The 14,048-nt window shown below is 47.4% G+C and overlaps 1 protein-coding gene across 1 annotated transcript in view; it reads left to right on the top strand.

The window, feature by feature from the left end:
* Positions 1 to 2,605: 2,605 nt before the first annotated feature.
* Dtx2 (deltex E3 ubiquitin ligase 2) overlaps positions 2,606 to 14,048 on the top strand; it is a 37,681-nt gene continuing 26,238 nt past the window's right edge. The window contains exons 1-2 of the mRNA XM_055606042.1: positions 2,606 to 2,731; positions 3,872 to 4,158. The gene's annotated coding sequence lies outside the window, so the exon portion shown is untranslated. The remainder of the gene's footprint in view (positions 2,732 to 3,871; positions 4,159 to 14,048) is intronic.

Below are 14,048 nucleotides of genomic sequence, written 5' to 3'. Positions count from 1 at the left end.
AGCAAGGGGTGGGGGAGGTACTTGGAGAGGTTGAAGGGAGAAAAGGAAGGGGAAAATTATGTGGTTATATTTTAGTTTCAAATTAAAAATTTAGTTTCAAAATAGAAATTTTTAAAAATGGGCTGGAGAGATGGCTCAGTGGTTAAAAGCACTGGTTTCTCTTGCAGAACTGAACAGGTTCAGCTCTATGCACCTACATTACAGTGGGATTATCCACTGTAATCCCACCCTCATGAAGACATACATGAAGGCAAAACACCAATGCACATGAAATAAAAAAATTTAAAAAATTAAATTCTTGTAATTCCTTTGCTTAGATATTAGAAAAATGGGCTAGAGGTATGGCCCAGAGGTAACATCAAACTAGTTAAAAGTCAGTCCATGGGGCAGGAAGCAATTGCATTTTTACTGAAAAGAATGTAGGGGCTGGAGAGAGGACTCAGAGGCTAAGAGCACTGGCTGCTCTTCCAGAGGTCCTGAGCTCAATTCCCAGCAACCACGTGGTTGCTGTGAGCCACATGGTGGCTCACAACCATCTATAATGAGATCTGGTGCCCTCATCTGGCGTGCAGGCATGCATGCAGGCAGAACACTATAATAAATAAAATTTAAAAAAATGTACAAAAGAGGTGGGGTGTCTCTCCACCTTTTCAGGATATCTGGTTGGGATATGAATTCAGTTGACTCAAGGCAGATTTAGAATAAAAATTGTCTTAATATGTGCTAATGCTACGAGGGTAAGACAAACTGGGTTACATAATGAGGTCAAGGCCAGCCTGGGCTACATCACGAACAGTTGTCTCAAAAAAAAAAAAAAAAAAAAGTGATTGGCTACAGTTAAACCTTAGAGATGAATTAAGTAGAATACAAGACATTTAAATGGTTTGCTCAGCAGGTAAAGACATTTGTCACCAAGTCTCATGCCTTGAGTTTGATACCAAGACTCACATGGTGGCAAGAAAGAACTGGAAAACACGTTCTCTGTCCTCTATATTCATGCTGTGGCATGATCCAGCCCTGCACAAAGAAATAAAAATAACGAAAAAACATGAGCCCTTAGCTTTAGTTCAAACTTGCAAGACAGAAATTAGCAGAAAGGAGGAGCGTGATCAATGCTTTAAGGGCTGGGGATATGGCTGAGTTAATAGAATGCTTGCCTAGCATGCTGGAAGCCTGGGTCCTCCTTCCCCTCACTGCAGAAAGCTGGGAACAACAATACACACCTGCAATCCCAGTGCTCAGAAGGTAGAGGCAGGAGTAGGCCATGTTTGAAATCAGGCTAGGCCTTATGAGACCCTGTCTCCAAAAACAACAACAGAAAACGACAACAACAAAACCCTCCATTAGGAGGGACTTATATAGAACTTTTGGGAACAGGTGTGTTTTCCTTGGGGCTCTGAAGTCACTAAGATCTTTCTGGCTGTCCAGGTTACATGTGGGTCCTGGGTAGCTGCCATTGCCACCAGGAGCTGCCAGGTGCCATCCATTCATCAGAAATAATGAGCAAAGCAGCTGTGTCTTATCAGACTATCCCTGTAGAGTGTCAGATGGAGACCCATTAACAGAGGCAGAAAGCTACCCAATTCTGCCTTTCCGAGCAAAACAACAGCAGGTGCTCAGCCTTTCAGCGACAGTGCTGAGGCCTGGCTTCCTCTCTTTCTCTGGCTGTGTTCATCTTTTCTTGCTTCTGGGTGAGTCGGGAGCCGGTTCTGGGAAAAGGAACAGTTTCTGTTACATGAGGTGAGTTTTAAGGGCTTAAAAAAATTTTTTTTTTTTTTTTTTTTTTTTTTTGTTTTCGTTTCTGTATAACGTCTGTTCTGGGACTCGCTTTTTAGAACAAGCTGGCCCCGAACTCACAGGGATCCATCTGCCTCTACCTCTCTAGTGCTGGGATTAAAGGCGAGCACCACAACCACCATGCCCGGCTATTTTTTATTTTTAAAATTAAAATCTATGTTTCTTGAAACTGTGCTTGTAAGCTCAGCAATTAGGAAGCAGGGGCAGGAGGCTCAGGAGTTCAAGGCTAGCCTTGGCTACAAAGCAAATTCAAAGCCTTTCTGAACTGCATGAGATCCTGACCGCCTCCTCCACCCGCAACCGGTCCCCAAAGTGAATTTTACATCTGGGGTTTGTTAGTAGTAGAACACTTGCCTAATGTGCTTGCATTGAATCTTATACCTAACACCACAAAAAATAAATATCAGGAGTCGGGGGCTGGCCGAGATGGCTCAGAGGGTAAAAAAAACTTGCTGTCAAGCCTGACCACTTGAGTTCGATTTACGCAACTCACGTGAGGGTAGAAGGGGAGAACCGACTCCTAAAGTTGATCTTTGACCTCTGCAAGTACACTTACACCAAGAATATACACACATAATAATAATAATAATAATAATAATAATAATAAGTAAAAATTGCTAAAACCCAAAATACATCAGTAATTAAAGAAGAAGTCAGTAAGCAGAAAGCGAAGGAAGGCTGGATGCATTTACATTTGCTGGTGCGCTTTGGTTCAGCCCACTCCGTTTCGCCAGAACTACACTTCCCAGAAGGCACCGCGTGACAGGGGGGCATGCGCAGCTTGGCGCTGGGAGGCTGCGACGCCGAGTTTCGCTCCGGCAGCCTCCCGCTCGTACTCGGAGCTACAGTCGAGGGTTCTTCCCAGGCCGTGCCGTAGCTGAACTCGGAGGTTGGCGGTCCTCTCTACCTGTTCCTTCTGCTTCCCTTAGACTCGGTGAGCGGGACGGGCGGGCCACCTGCTGGCGCCTCGCCGGGGGTCCTGAAGGTGGGTGGGTGGGTTGAGGAGAGGGGGCTATTGAGCCAAGCTGGGACCGGAAGGGGGCGGTCGTGCGAGGGAGGGAGGGCCGTGCCGGCGGGGTGGGTGAGGACTGGGGGCGCTAGGCGCCCTGGGCTCGGGGGCACCGGGGTCCTGGAGGCGGCAAGTCGCAGTTGGGACGCTCTGAGCGTTGTGGACAGAGCTGGGTGTGGTGAGAACCCTATTTTTGCAGAGATGGGAATCGCATCTCTGGGAGTTTGAGTCCTACAGGACCTGGCAGAGCAGTGAGGCTATAGCCAGTCCGGTTCCCTGAGGGACAGTTTCAGTCTTGTGGGGGACTCATCATCCAGGCAGTAGTGCTCCACCGCCGGCAGGGAGTTGGACTTGGGAGGCGTTTGCCTTTTCATTCTCGGTGTCTGTCAAACTGGGTTCCTGAGGCAGTTTGGCGAGTCTGTTTTGAAGCTCCGCTTTTCATCTTATCGCTCAGACAGCTGCAGGGTTGCCCGCTTTAGCTTGCCTCCACAGTGGCATAAATACGAATGTGTACAGAGGCAAAACCTTTAAGGAACTCTGTCCATTTATTCAATGCCATCCTGGCCCCTTTAAAGTTATGGAGAGCCCAGCCATGTGGTGCATGCTTGTAATCCTGGCACTTGCGAGAATAAGGCATTAGAGTAGCGAGTTCAAAGCTTGCTGTATAGCAAGACTCTATATTAACACCTCTCCCGGCGAAAAAAACTAGTGTTAGCCAGTTGTAATCTTGTAATCTCAGCACTTGGAAGGCAGAAGCGTGAGAATCAGGAGTTCCAGGTCAGCCCTAAGCTATATACTGTGGACCCTGTTCCAAAAAAACCAAAAAGTAAACGTTCTACAACATAGCCAAAAAATCAGGGTAGATTTCAGCTACTCAGGTATTTAGTCCCTTTGTTTATTTATTACTGTGTGACCTTGATCAAATTTTTATCCTCTCTGGTGTGTCGATTTCCTTCCTGGCCTGTCCTGTGGACTGGTTTCTGAAGTCCTCATACGGGCTTTTCTGGGAAAGGGCTTAGTTGAGTGGGCTGAGAAAGACTGTCACACCTTCTGCTCTCTGCCCAGGCTTTTGGAAACTAAGTCTGGTAATTTCCAGTCGCCAGTCACAGCACACGGATCCAACATCTGTGCACCCGTTTTCTCTTGACGGTTTCTTCATTGAAGACTTAATCATCTTTTTGGCAAAGGTGCCTCGGAATTGGTGTGGCTGAGTCAGCAAGCCCTCAGATTTGCCGGGTTCTTGTTGTTTGCTATTCATATCAAGATGGGAACTCAGACAAGTTATTGCTCCTGAGGATCTGGTGTCTCCATCGAGAAGGGACTGTTTGGTGCCAGCCCTTCAGCGAGAGGAGGTGAGAGCCAATGGGAAGTTTACCTTGCTGCTTTTGAAATCTCTGGTTTTTCAAAAGAGAAGGCTGACGTGGGCATTGAAGGAAGGTGGTCAGTCCAGACAGTGCTTGCTTGTCTGGCAGGGGAGAGCATCCTGGCCTGGTGGTATATACCTGTAATTCCAGTGCTAGGGAGGAGACAGTTGTGTCCCCGGAATTGCAGTTAGCCAGCCTCATCTATTTGGTGAGTGTTGAACAAGGTTGATGGTGCCTAAGAAGCTGAAATCCAGGCTGTCCTCTAGCCTCCAAAAGCACCCATGCATCTGTGCATTCTCGGCACATGCTTTTACACATATGCACACATCTAGGAGTGATTACGGATTACCAGATGTTGCAGATAAATCCAGTTGGCTTCTTGCCAACACGGCTTCTGTCTAACCAGTCCTAAGGTGTCCTACCTTAGGACATGCTTAATGGGCTGGGAAGCAGCTTTGGTAAAGTGCTTAGCTAGCAACAGGACCTGAGTTCAATCCCCAGTACTTCAAAACATTTATTTTATTTTTCATTATTACTTAAACAACAACAACAACAACAACAACACATTTATTTGTTGTGTGTGCCATGGTGTATGTATGGAGGTGAGAGGACAGTTTGCAGGAGTCAGTTCTCTCCACCATGTAAGTTCTGGAGATGTATATCAGGTGATTAAGATTGGCAGGCAGTGCCATCTCCATGGCCTCTCCCGCCACCTTTTTTTTTTTTTTTTTTTTTTTTTTTTTTTTTTTTAAGAAATAACACTTTAGCCCTGGCTGTACAAACCTGACTACCTGAATTCTATCCCTGGATCCCATGGTGGAAGGAATGACTGGGTTCCTGAAAGCCATCCCTTGACTTCTCCACACTTCCATTTCAAACACAAACCCGTACTCACACAATAATAATAAATTAAAATGAAAACAATGCCTAGCAAGGTGATGCATGCCTGTCATCCCGTGCTTGGGAAGCTTAGCAGAAGTTTGAGGTTAGCCAGGGCTTTGTATCCAGTTCACCCTTGCATGTAATCCCAGTATTCAGTAAACTGAGGCAAGAGGATCAAGAGTTAGGGCCAGCCTGGGATATGTAGTGAATGCTAACCCACCCCAGGCTACATAGGGTGGTATTATCTCTAAAACAAAACAAAACAAAACAAAAAATCCAAACCAACCAACCAAGCTATTCTTTTTAGGCTAGCGAAACAAATCACTATTACTGCATTTGAACCAGAATTCACTTCTTTGTTTGCACAAACCTCTGCTGGGTGCCAGACAAGATCTTTGTCTTCTGGCAGCCTGTTGGGTGGAAAGACAGGTACACCAGTTAGTGGCAAGGCCAACACCTTGTTGATAAGTGTAGAGAGGGCTGAGGTGAGTCACAAGGTGAGTCCCCTCCTCCAAGAGGAGGTAGGCAAGCAGGGTTAGGGAGGCTTCTGGAAGTGATGGCTAGGGTGAGCTGTAAAGTAAGGCTAGGAGGAGAGAGTGGGGAGGGGTGTCAGCCTTTTCATAGTCATGTAGCTGGCTGGGCCGGGCCAGGCTGCGGTAAATGTAGCTGTGTTGAATGACTGTGGAGTAGGGAGGCTGGGAATGTGGGTAGAAGGCAGAGTAGAGAGAGCAGATTCTGAGGGCCTTGCCGATTTCTAACGGGTTGTCACCCAAAGATATGTGTACACCAGAAGCCTGGTTTCCAGTATGTATGTGGGATCATGCAGCCTTTAAGGGGTGGACTCTAAAGGCTGAGAGATGGTTCGGTGGCTACGAACACTTCCTGATCTTGCAGATGACCCTAATTCAGTTCCTAGCACCCATGTCAGGCAGCTTACGACCATCTGTAACTCCAGCTCCAGGGGATCTAGTGCCCTCTCTGGCCACTTTTGTCATTCTCCTGTATATGTGTAAACAACACATACGTACATGCACATAGATGTTTTATATGTACACACACACATATTCTCCCCTTTAAGTGGTTATTGGCTTCAGGGCTTAACTCATGAGCAGATTAATGCTGCTCTTGTGCAGTGGGCTGTGTTTCCTGGAAGTGAATTAGTTTTTCAGACAGTGGATTGAGAGAAGACAAAGCTATCCCCACGTGCTTTGGCCACTCCTGTGCATTTGTTTCTCTTTCTGCTTCCCTACTCAAAAAAGGGCTGGTGTCTGTTTTTTAGTGGGCCCCCAGCCATTCCAAGGATAAGCCAGATAAATTGGTGTATGGGAATGTAGCATAGGTGGCAGCATTTGCCTACCTGGTTCAGAGCTCAGGTTCCATCCCCAGCACTGCATAGGCCTGTCATCCAAGCATGCAGGAGGTGGAAGCAGGTAGATTAGGAACCTCAGAGTCATCCTCAGGTACCTGGTGGGTTTGTGGGTACAGCGTTGGGGTACATGAGACTTTATCTCAAAAATAAATAACTAAAACAGTTTTTGTTTTGGTTTTTTAGCTTGTTAGTTACTCAATACCACAAATGCACAGCAGAGCTCTGGGGACTAGAATGATTTTAGCAGAATTCCTTGAAGGATAGAGAGAATGTATAGGAATCAAAAACAGGTTTTCTCTCTGTTGGGCACATCAAAGCATGGTGTTTAAATTGAGCCTTGGGGCTCAGATGTAAGTCAGTGGTGGAACAGTTGCCTATAGTCTGCCAGTGAGGGGTTAGGGCATGGCTCAGTTATAGAGCCTTGCCTGTCATGGTCAAGGCTCTGGGTTCCAGCCCAGCACATCATAATTGAAAATAGAGGTGAAGGTTGGGGAGTTGACTCGGCGGGTACAGTACTTGCACACAAGCTTGGGAATGTGAGAGCCCACGTAAAAAGTGGGGGCCCAATTTATGCCTGTAACCCAGCGCTGGGAAGGTGGGAACAGCTCAGTCCCAGGGGCTTGATAGCCAGCTTGTCCATGTTTAGTGAGTCTCTAGCAATGAGGAGGTCGGGGCTGGAGAGCTGGCTGTGGTGAAGAAAAAGCACTTGCTGCTCTCAGAGGACTGGGGTTGAGTTCCCAGCGCCCAGGCCAGGCAGCTCACAAGCCTGCAACTCCACCAGCCGGGGGCTGACCTGTGGCGTCCATGTGTCCTCACACAGACACAAAACCAGTCTCTAACGACGTAACGGGGTGGAGAGTGCTTGTGGAAGACACCCAGTATGAACCCTTGGCTTCCACACACATGCCCACACGCCCTGTGTCCACATCCATGCACAGGGAAAGTACAGGTAGGGTCCCGTTAGGCCTTGGAGTGGAGCCGGGAGGTGAGGGAACCCAGATCTTCAATCAGATTCTTTTTTGGTTGTTTATGGCAGAGGCCTGCCCAGAATGGCCTGGAATTCTCTGTGTGGTTAAGGCTGCATAGAGTATCAACCTTAACTGCCGCTCCTGCCTCTGCCTCCAGAGTGCTGGGATTACATGTGTGTGCCCCCATATGATGGCCGGAGTGTTGCCCAACAGAAGTAAACTTCGTTCTGCAGATTCTGGGGACGGGAGTAAGGGACAAGATCAGAGCAGACACCTGAAGGGGCTAAAGCTGCCGTGCTTTTGAGGTAAGAGGAGGATTGGTGAAGCCAGCTGGGAGGCAGAAGGTTTGAAAACAGGTGCTGGCAGCAGGAGCTGATGGTTGTGTAGGCTTGAGGTGGGGCAGGGTGTGGGCAGAAGGTTGAGAGGGAGCAAGGATCTCCGGTTTCTCTCAGAGTAGAGCCTGGGAAATCCATGGGGCAAAGAAGCATTGGAAGGAAAACCAGAATGCTTTCAGACTCTGTGTGTGTGTGCGCGTGTGCCACTGTGCTTGATTTCCTTTTTTTTTTGTTTTGTTTTGTTTTGTTTTTTAAAAAAAAAAACAAAAACAAAAACAAACAAACATGGATTATAGAGATTGGGGATTCAGCTCAGTGGTAGAGCACTTGCCTAGCAAGTGCAAGGCCCTGGGTTCGGTCCTCAGTCTGGAAAAAAAAACAAAACAAAACATGGATTCTAGGGAATTGAACTCAGGTCCTAATGTTTGGACTTAGCAGCTGAGCTTCAGACATTTTGAGGATAATTAAGAGGCCAACAGGGAATGAGGCGTTGGGCTACAGAGAAAAGTCCCTCAGCCCACAGATAGCAGGCTCATGTGGCACTTGGAGTTAAAAGGTGGTTGAGCAGTCTCTAGGTAATCATTTATCAGGTAGAACTAGAGCTCAGTTAATGCACACACATTGCTCTTCATGCATGGTCTGCTTTTTAAATTAAAAAATTTTTAGATGGGGTCTCATTGTTGATTTTAGCCTTTCTCCAAGTTTGTAATTTATATTTCTACTTTTATGAGGGGGAGTTAGAGACAGCCTTTCTCTGTAGCCCAGGCTAGCCTTTAACTTGCAGTACTTCTTTTAGCTCAGCCTTCTAGGTGCTAGGCTAACTTACAGCTGTGCCTAGCTCCACACCTGTTTGTTCATAAAACGTTGTTGTTGTTACAGGCATTGGGGATTGAACCCAGTACCTTGTACATGCTATGCAAGTCCTCCACCACTGTACCAGGCCCACAGTTCCTTGCTAGAGGATTCTAAGCAAGCATTCTACCACACCCATAAACCCTCATTGGGGATTCTAGGCAAGCTTAGCACTATTGGAGCATACTTTCAACTTCTAATTGGATTATCCTAGACAAATGCTCTGCCACTGAGCACCCCCCAGCTCACAGTGTGTGATTCTAGGCAGGTGCTCTACACAAAGCCTCTTCAGCTGGTCTACATTTTACTGGAATGCAGTCACTCCTGTTAGCTTACATCCTGTTTTTGCCTCACTGCGACTAAGTTGTAGCTGGAATGTATGAAACTTGTGCTTTTGCTGTTGTCAGGAGGTTTGCTGTTTCTCCTTATCCTGGGCAGTATTTTGGGGCTCCTGGGGCCTCACTCATTGCCGGCTGGCCTCTAACTCACACAGATCCTGCTGCTGAGTTGGCCCTGGTGTGGTTTGGAGCAGCTCGCCACTGTTGCCACAGTTTTTTCTTTTCATGCTCTCTTTTGTTCTGTGCTAACCCAGGGCCTTGTGTATGGTAGGCAGATGCTCTCCCACTAAGGTACAGACAATCTCAGTTTTTGAGCAGTCTGTCATCCCCGTCCTGGGGGGGTGGAGGCAGGAAGTCATCCCCTGCTTCCTAGGAAGTCTCGGAGCTGTCAGGTCACCAGGCCTGAACCCAGTAAAACCGAAGGAAGATTACATGTCTGCAGTGTCTGCAGACAGAGGACTTTAATCCTCGGCAGTGCCTGGGTGGTTTGTCTTCGTTGGAGTTCAGAGGTGGGACGTGTTGACAGGGAGTTGCTCTGAGCTGGTCAGGCCCCCTTTCCTGAGCCGCTCCCCGCCCCGCCCCTGCTGAGGTAGGAGCAGCTGTGCACAGTAATGCTTTTGAACAACAGAGGGTACTGAGCTGGATTGATGTGGTGGTGAATTTGACCTTTTAAATGCGTTTGACAGTGTATGTCACTGAGCCATACCTTTAGCAGTGTTTGGCATGTTAAAGAGTTGTTTTTTGTCTTGATTTTGTTTTTCGAGATTTGTGTTTCTGCGTGCCCTGGAACTAACTCACTGTGTAGACCAGGCTCTGCCTGCCTCTGCCTCCTGAGTGTTGGGAGGAAAGGTGTGCACTACCACCATCTGGCTGAAAAAAAATCTGTGTGTGTTGGTTGCATGTATTGGATGGGTACAAGTGCCTGTGTGTGCATGGGGATGCTAGCCCAAGACATCGAGCGGCTTCTTCTGTTGCTCTCTGCCTTATTCATTGCCTTGAGACAGGGTCAGCGAACTGGGAGCTCGCCTATTCAGCTGGATCCCGGAGCTCTCCGTAACCTGTGTCTCCCCTAATGCTGGGGTTATTGACATGTCCAACTGCTCAGTTTATTTTACATGAGCACTGGGGATTCAAACTCAGGTCCTCAGGGTTGTAGAGCAAATGGTCTCATCCAGCTCATTTCTTCAGCCTTAGATTTTTTTATTTTATATTTATTTATATTTCATATTTATAAATAACTTTACTTTCATCTTATGTGCATTGGTGTTTTGCCTGAATCTATACTTATATGAGGGTGTCGGATCCCATGGAACTAGAGCTACACACAGTTGTGAGCCATCATGTGGGTGCTGGGACTTGAACCTGGGTCCTCTGGAAGAGCAGCCAGTGCTCTTAACCACTGAGCCATCTCTCTAGCTTGGTACCCTTATTTTGAAGGAAGAAACTAATACTTTCTTACTTTAGAGAATCTGAAAGTTAGGCGCTGAGGATAGGTGTGGCAAACTGCATACTCAGCATATGAGTGTCTGTGCTCCATCCTCAGCACCAATTTAAAACAATTATTTTGTGTGTGGCTGTTTTGCCTGATTGAATGTATGTGGACTGTGTGCATGCCCAGTGCTCATGGAAGCCAAAAAAGGACATTGGATCCCCTGGAACTGGAATTACAGGCCATGTGGGTGCTGGGAATTGAACCTGGGTCCTCTGAGAGACCAGCCAGTGCTCTTAACCTCTCTTCAGCCTCCTCAGTACCAATGTTTATGTGTCGATATACTTTTTTTTTTAACAGATCCTGCCTGAGGTTTATTCGTATAAACAGCATAGGACACTGGTCATCTGTAAATAGTGTGTAGGTGGCTGTGTCACACCAGTCTCTGTCTTCACCTTAACAGAAGCCTTTCCTATGGGGCCTTCACAGGGCCCTGGGCACCTTTGGGAGCTGAGCTGGAGCTGCGGCCTCTGCCTTGGTTTGAACCTTTGGTTGGCAGAGCCTACGACCCTTGGCCATGTAGCTTCGAATCAGCTTCTCAGGCTTGGGGTGAGCAATGAAAGCCAGATGGCTGAGTTTGCCGCTGGGGTCCTTTGGCATCTTGGGCTTAACGCTTCAGCCAAGGGCTTTGATGGCCTCTACTCCTGCACTCATTGCCTTTGCGTTGTTTGCCTGCATCTTCAGGCCTGCCTTGTTCTTCTTGGCAAAGTGCATGTTTCTCAAGAACTTGGGGTTCACTCTCTTAAGAGATTCGTATCTTTGTGACTGGGGTTTCTCAATGCAATTTCTGTGCCATTTTGGGACTAGTTGTGTGTGGCGTAGTTCTTGGAGTTGGCCATGTTTGTATGGTAACCCATGGCTCCTGCAGTGCCTGGGACTGGAAGCTATCTATCTATCTATCTATCTATCTATCTATCTATCTATCTATCTATCTATCTATCTATGTTTTTCGAAACAGGGTTTATCTATGTAGCCTTGGCTGTCCTGGACTTACTCTGTAGACTAGGCTGGCCTCAAACTCACAGAGATCTGCCTGCCTCTGCTTCCTGAGTGCTGGGATCAAAGGCATGCGTCCCATGCTGGGCTGTTGGCACCAATTTTTAATTTTGTGGGTTTTTGTTCAGTCTGGTGCTAGGGTTGAAAACCAGGGCCGTGTGTATGTGAGGCAGTACTGCCCCGCTACAATTTCACAGCTCGTACTTACAAAAAAATGCTTCATCCTTATTTATTGTATGTGTACTGTCCATGTGCTGATGGCATGGAGTGCACAGAGGCCAGAGGACAACTTGAAGGAATCTGTTCTTTCTACCCTGCGGGCCCCAGGGGTTAAACTCAGTTCATCTCGACAGCCCCCATTTTATATTTTGAAATTGAACTTTCTAATAAAGTAAAACATTTTTTTTGGATTTGTTCTTGGGATCTGACTTTTCCCAGTCTTTGGAGAGGCTTTTCCACTCAGAGAAGTGTCTGCAGTCTCTGCCTACAGGTCTGTTAACTCTGTCAGCTGCTTGGGTGTGTAGTTTCAGACCCATGTTTCTTGGAAAGCACCTGATCTCAGAGAGGTAGCTTAGAAACCCACTTGAAGAATGAAGTAGGTAGGGCTGGCTGCTGGTGGTAGCCCAGGCCTATAATCCCAGCTCTTGGGAGGCTGAAGCATCAGGATTTGCTAGTCCAGCCTGGACTAAAGAGTGAGGCTCTGTCTTATAAAATAAGGGGCTAGAGAGATGGCTCAGTTGTTAAGAGTGCCTCCTGCTTTTCCAGAGTATCCGGTTCCTAGCCCAGCTCATAGCTACCTGTAATTCTAGCTCCAGGGGGATCTGAAGCCTCTGCAGGTACCTGGACTCACCAAGTCACACAATTAAAAACATAAATAATAAAAATTTTAAAAGAGCTGGACATAGTGGCTCATGCCTATGAACAACTCCCGGAGTCGGAAGCAAGAGATTTGCCTGGACTTCGAGGTCAATTTGGGCTTTGGAGCCAGATGCTGTTTCAGAAAAAACTCCATTATTAGGGCTGGTAGTATATAGTTAGTTCAGTGGCAGTCTTGGGTGCTCTCCCTCAATATTAAAAGAACGGCTTATATTGTGGGGTGTTTATATTGCCTCCAGATTGAGGCTTTTCCCACAGCCAATTAGTGTAATTTCCATAATTAAGAATACCCTAAATAGCCCCACCATTAGGTGCCGAAACAAATTAGGTTTTTGAAGCTCAGCTCAGTGCTGGCTGGGGCTGTGGTAGAGAATGGGCGAGTTGACGTGGGGCTGCTTTGTGTTTGATTACAGGGTTCCAGCGGCTAGCAGTGGGTGTGTCTAGGCACCAACACAAAAAAGCCCAGGCCCCTGGACTAGGTGGCTCTCTCCCTATTTTTTTTACGTTTATTGATTTTGTGTGTGAGTGTGTCATGGCTTGTGGGTGGAGATCAGAGGATAACTCTCAGGAGTCAGTTTTCTCCTGTCATGTGAGTCCTGGGATTGAACTCAGGTAGCCAGGTTTAGTGGCAGGTGCCTACCTGCTCAGCCTTCTCACTAACTCTGTCTCCCCTCATTTGTTCTGCCTGGGGTTTCAGATTTTAGTTCTGTATTGGAGTCAGTAGCCGCTGTCCCTTCAAGGAGACTGAGTCGAGGTCATGCCGGCCTGCTGGGATGACTATGGCCTCTGCCCTAAAGGAGACAGGCAGCTAGAGTCACCTCCCTTGTGATGATGTGGGCCTGAGGGCTCAGGAGGAAGACTCATTGAGTCTGGAAAGATGTGCATGCTTTCTTACTAAGGCACCAGCAGAATCGGTGGTTGATGGCTGGGAATGGCTTGGAATGTTCTGGAACTTGCTAGAGTCAGCTGTGGCTGGGCATGCGGTATAAAGATGGGAGACTGTTATGAGGGGGCTCTGGCCAACCGTGGAGGTGGTAGCCTCAGGATCCATTGTGGTTTCACGTCTTCACAGAAAGCCAAAACCCACATTGCTGACAGCCCCTGACTGTCGTGCTGAGTTCTGAGCCGGTTTATCTGAGGATGGACCGACATGTTGAACGTACCTGTAAGCTGCAGGCCCTGGCTGCCTAAGCTGTGACTGGCATCTTGGGAGCCAAAGGCTCTGTAAACAACCCTCTGGTCCATGCTTAAGCTAGGTTATGGGCCCTTTAGATTGTAGACTCTGGGCTGAGCCTGCCTTGCCCAGGTCACCCAGGTCTCATCCTCAGGCAGTGTCTGGGCCTTGAGGGCTTGGTGGCAGGCCTGGCACCCAGAGTTCTGCTCAGTGCCCTCACAGGCCTGACTCACTACTTGTGTTTGCGTACTGTGGCCTCTCTTCCCTTTGCTACCTGAAGGGTGTGCTGGTGGATAATTAGCAGAAAGGCCTTTGGCTTTGGGGGCTACAGCCAGGATACAAATTGTAATTTATTAAAAAATTAATTAATTAAAAAAAAGGCCTTCACCTTCCAGTCTGCCTTGGGCTTGGTGCTTTGTGGATACTTTATAAGTTAGCTTTTTGTTGTTTGTCTTTTGGAGGCATTCTCTCATGTAACTCAGGCTGGCTTTGAACTTCGGATCCTTCAGTCTGTATGCTTCAAGTCCTGATATTATAGGTGTGTTCCCCCATCCCTAGCTTTAAAGTGTGTATGTGGTTATGTGGTGTGTGAGGTATAT

The sequence above is a fragment of the Psammomys obesus genome, unplaced genomic scaffold (assembly GCF_907164565.1).
Source record: "Psammomys obesus unplaced genomic scaffold, mPsaObe1.curated_primary_1811, whole genome shotgun sequence".
In the NCBI taxonomy this organism is placed as follows: domain Eukaryota; kingdom Metazoa; phylum Chordata; class Mammalia; order Rodentia; family Muridae; genus Psammomys; species Psammomys obesus.
Note: the sequence above shows the minus strand (reverse complement) of the source record. Positions and strands in the feature narration are given on the sequence as shown.